This window comes from Acomys russatus, chromosome 9, assembly GCF_903995435.1.
Source record: "Acomys russatus chromosome 9, mAcoRus1.1, whole genome shotgun sequence".
NCBI classification, from domain to species: domain Eukaryota; kingdom Metazoa; phylum Chordata; class Mammalia; order Rodentia; family Muridae; genus Acomys; species Acomys russatus.
In genome coordinates this window covers 51,076,734-51,081,608 of record NC_067145.1, presented here as the reverse complement: position 1 = coordinate 51,081,608, position 4,875 = coordinate 51,076,734, and the positions used below count along the sequence as shown (strand labels likewise).

General features: G+C 43.7%; 1 protein-coding gene across 1 annotated transcript in view; it reads right to left on the bottom strand.

Annotated features, from left to right (window-relative positions):
* Nucleotides 1-4,379: 4,379 nt before the first annotated feature.
* The window catches only part of Fam171a1 (family with sequence similarity 171 member A1), a 111,040-nt gene continuing 110,544 nt past the window's right edge, over nt 4,380-4,875 (bottom strand). The window contains exon 8 of the mRNA XM_051151313.1: nt 4,380-4,875. This exon is cut by the window's right edge and continues 2,528 nt beyond it. The gene's annotated coding sequence lies outside the window, so the exon portion shown is untranslated.

The window sequence follows — 4,875 nt, the reverse complement described above, 5'->3', positions numbered from 1 at the left end:
GTGTGTGCACAGGTATTCATGCATGTGTGTGTATGTACACAGGTATTCGTGTGTGTATGTGTGTGTGTGTGTCCCTTTTTCCCTTTTCATGTGTGAACTTGCCCTTCAGGGCCCACTCCACTACTGAGCGACTTTTAGGGTTTGAAATGTATAAAAGCAGAGGCTTCCCATTCTGGATTTTTCACCTTTGGTGTGCTAAAAATTTTGATGACTAGGCAAGATTATTCTTTCAACAAATGTTTCTGGAAGTTCCTATTTACTAATTTTCCTGCCATCAGACTTCCTGAATATTCAGCATTGACTTGGTTGATCCAATAAAAAAACTTTAAAACAACAACATGTATAAGTGTTTTGCCTCCATGTATACAAGAATGTATGTGTGCCCCATGATTCAGTAGCATGCATCTGGGATTACAGCCCTCCTCTAGTGGGAGGTGAGAGATGGGGAGGCTGGCTTGGAATATGCACATGGTAGCAGAAACAAGACCGATCCTACTCCAACAAAGTAGAAGGCAAAATCTGAAAAGTCCCTTTGGCTTCCATCTGCTCCAACACACATATACAAACTAAGTAAATAGATAAAAAATAAACCAAAAAGCAAGAGGCCACATATAGGGGCTGGGACACCTTTGTTCATTTATTGTTTTCTGTTCCCAGCAGTGAGTTAAGAGACGCTTAAAATTTCACGGACTTTGCAGGTCACTGAGAACATAAGAGTGACTACTGCAAGTCTATAGTGCAATTACATTAAATTAAACATCAAAATTAAACATCATTCGTAATCAAAACTTTTCATCCCTAGTTGTTTCCTATGGTCAATTCTTACTATCTGCAGAAGTTATCATCTGTGAAGTTCTACTAACATGATTTAGTATAAACTAGTGCTCCTGAGAGAATAAAGGATATGTCACTGCAAGCCTCTGGTTATAATTGTTTTGTGTGTTTTTGTTTAATGACACTGTTCATACTATCTATTGTCTGTCTCTCTTTTTCTTTCTCATGCTCTCTCCCCCTTCTTCCTTCCTTCCTTCCTTCCTTCCTTTCTTTTTTTTTTTTGAGACAAGCTTCAGAGCCAGGTGTGGTGGTGCACACCTTTAATCTCAGCACCCAGGGAGGCAGAGGCAAGCGAATCTCTATGAGTTCAAGGCCAGCCTGTACTACAAAGTAAGTCCAGGACAGCCAAGGCTACATAGAGAAATCCTGTCTTGGAAAAACCAAACCCAAAGAGAAAAAGAGAGAAGGAGGGAGGGAGGGAGGAGAGAGAGAGAGAGAGAGAGAGGGAGAGGGAGAGAGAGACAGAGAGAGAGAGAGAGAGAGACAGAGAGAGAGAGAGAGAGAAGAGGGAGGAGCTTCCTTGTAGGCCCCATTAAACTTGACTTGTAGCAATTGACCACCCCCTCTCTCTCTCACCCGACTTCAGCATTATGCTTGGATGCCATTTGGGACAACAAAATGGCTATCATAGATACAGACAGGAAATGTGGCAGTGGCCATGGTATGTGAAACACTTCTTCAGAGGATGAGAGCTAGTACAAGATGGCAGGGCGTTGACTTGTTACTCAGTTGGAAACAGGTGCCTTTGCAGGTCAGAATTTTATACTTCTCATGCCCGTGAATGACCTAAACTGGATAGTGAGGCTGAGTGTGGTCACAGTTATGTGTTAACCCAGCACTTAAGAGAATCGAGTAGAAGACTGAAAATTCCAGGCAGATCTGAGGCTATAGTGAGACCCCCATCTCAAAAAGTAACAGGAAAATGCAGCGAGGGCTGGCAAGATGACATATGGGGCACAGCTGCCTACTACCAAGCCTGATGACCCGAGCTTAGTTTCTGGGGCTCACACAGTGGGAGGAGACAATCTGTTGACTCCTGTAAATTGTCCTTTTATCTTCATGGGCATACCATGGTAGGCACACCCCATCCCTGCAAGGTAGGCAGATTTGTAAATCTCTGACCCTTGAACCACATGGATTAGCTACTTAGCTATTACTTAGGCTTCTCTGTGCATTTAGTGGGCATATGATGTAACAAAGACAGCTAGCATCTATTCCAAGCTCACGGGTACTGGGGTAACTGCACTTGTTGCCTGAAGTTGGCCACAGAGGACAGACAAATGCTACTGATAGAGACTTGGCCTGTTTGTGAAGAAGAGCAATGAAGAACAGGCTGCTCCGCCCATCCCCCAGCAGTCCTAACAGTGGTGTAATGTCTGTGTCCATTGTGAGAAGGACAACACTGAAGAGGCGAGGGCATATTTTGTTCAGAATCTGAAAATTGGTTCAGCCAAGAAGTCACTCCTTGACTGTGATTAAGAGATATGTTGACAATCAACTTCATCTCAATGATTAGTTTACAAAAATAACAATGTCCGCACCAGATCACCCATGCCAATCACCACCAAGGGCAGGATCAACTGTCAAAAAGTTCACAGTAAGTAGAGAATTCTGTGTTTTATGATTAAGAACAGCTTTAACTTAAATTCCTTCCTAGAGAGCTAGCTCTATAAGCAGTGCAACTTCTCTCAGTAGAGCAACTTTTATTTATTTCGCCACCAAGACTCTATCTAGTTAGGTATAACATAAAGAAGAATAATATTAAAAATATCTTCCCCCAAACTTCAAACCAACGCTATTATTGTCCCCAGGACTTTTGTTTCTGGGCAGGAACATCACGGGCCACCTCAACCGTCTTCCATTTCCCACCTCACCTGGAAGACAGGGCTAGGACTGTTTCCTACCTTCCCACAGCCCAACCCCAGAGCCAAATGTCTGGGTAGGCCTTGCTCTTTTCCAGGGAGGTGAGAAGTGACCACTAGATGGCACAAGCAAGGTTCCTTTCATGGCTTCGGTGGCCTGAAAACTGATGTGAAATATTGGGACATATTTTACTCTCATGGCTCTAGAGGGGAGATAAATGAATTGCTTAAAGATGGCAGTTATGGTTCTCTGTGTAGAGGGCTCCAGTGTGGCCAACAGTGCTGGCTTTCTGAGAAAATAATATTTGGATCTCACTGTGGATGACTCTAATAGGAAACGAAGGTCTCTTTGGCTGAAGCAATTTCTTTCTGGCAAATCTAGGTGTGCTGGGACAACTGCTACCTGCTCAATGCTTGTCACCGTTAGATCACAACTCACTGAAGTGTTTATCTCTACAGGAGGAGTCAGGAAAGCAGCCCTTACTGTGTCAGGTCTTCCTGTCAGATCTCCATAACCAGAGCAAAGAGTTACGGTATTTTTCAGACCATAAGACACACTCCCCTGCTCCCAAAAGTGTGTGTGTGTGTGTGTGTGTGTGTGTGTGTGTGTGTGTGTGTGTGTGTGTGAAATTAGGGTGCACCTATGGTTTGACCGATGTTTTTACTGTTTTTCTTGTTTTACTACTCTAAAAACTGGGTGCATCTTATGGTCAGGTGCGTCTTATAGTCCAAAAAATACAGTAGTTATGTTACGCGTTTTCTACAAGTTATGTGAAAGGCTCTTCTGGACACTGGCACACCAAGTAGGTAATTCCATTGGCTGCAAGCACAGACTGAGCTGCAAAGGGCTGGGCACCAGCCACAGCAAGGAGACCTCCCAGCATGCCCCCTTCCACCCCCATGGCTTATGTCAGGCCTTGGGTGTTCCTGAAGAGTCAACGTTTAGGAGCCCTACTTGCCTCACTGGTTAAGTCGCTGTCTCTTATCTATTTAGCTGTCTAACTGTCAGGATTGTCTCAACTATCTTTTCCTCTTAAAGTAAAATGTTAGAAACCCCTTCATCTGAGAATTCAGACAATAAATACCAGCTCTGTTAGTTTTATACTCACGCGGAATTGGCAAATGAAGATTTGGTGTCGAAGCTGCTGACAGCAAACATAGCTGCCTTTGCTCTACCAATCTTTTTCCCATTCCGACGTCATCTCCATTAACTCTCTTTGAGATAGGGCTGGCCGTGAACTTCTTATGTATCTGAGGCTGCCCTTCCTCTCCCACACTGCTTGCTGGTACTGTAGGTGGGCACCAACTCACTTGGTTTTGTGTGCTACTGGGGATGGAACCTAGGATTTCACATGTGTCAGGCGAGCACTTGACCAACTGGGCTACATCCTTGACCCCTCCCTTAAGAATTCTGATGAGTAATGTCATATATCTGGAATAGCTTTGGCTAGTCTAACAAACCCTTTCAGAAACTGTTGCAAGACAAATTGATCCTCAGGCATCAAAAAGCTGGTTTCTCATACATTCTCCCTAACTGAAACATTACCAGGATGGCATCATGCATTCTTGAGTGACACTGAAGAGAAAGGCTAATTTTATAAAATTCCAGTATTAATTCCTGGGTGTTTATACATTCACAACCCTCCAATATTGAAGTCTCTTATGGAATAAACAGCGATGCTTTATTGACAATTTCCCAATAGACAAAGGCTCAGAATGAACACAGTGTTTTTTTTTTTTTCCTTCTTCCAAGTTTATTTTGAGTTTTCATTTTTGGACAACCAAGCAGCTCTTAAAGGAGAATGCACAGAAGGGTCATTCTGGCACTTTTTGGACAGTACATGAGTGTTGTTTAATAGTCACATTCGCTCCCCTTGCTCAGCCCATCCACTCATGTTTGGTGAGCGAGATGGGCACACAGGATTCCAGAGTCAGCACATAACCCTTATATACAAACAGCCAGTGGAATCATAGTGGTGGCTAGTGGCCAAAGGGATAGCATAGGGAGGGGCATCTCCACAGTGTCCTCTAGTCTATCTTAGCTAAACAGACCCACATCACACATGATAACTGGAGCGTATACTGCGCTGAGATGAAGATGCTGAGAACGAATGGCACTTGGCAGCATGCAGTTCAAAGAACAAGGTAGCCTTTAGTAACGTCATATAAAATCCAGGCA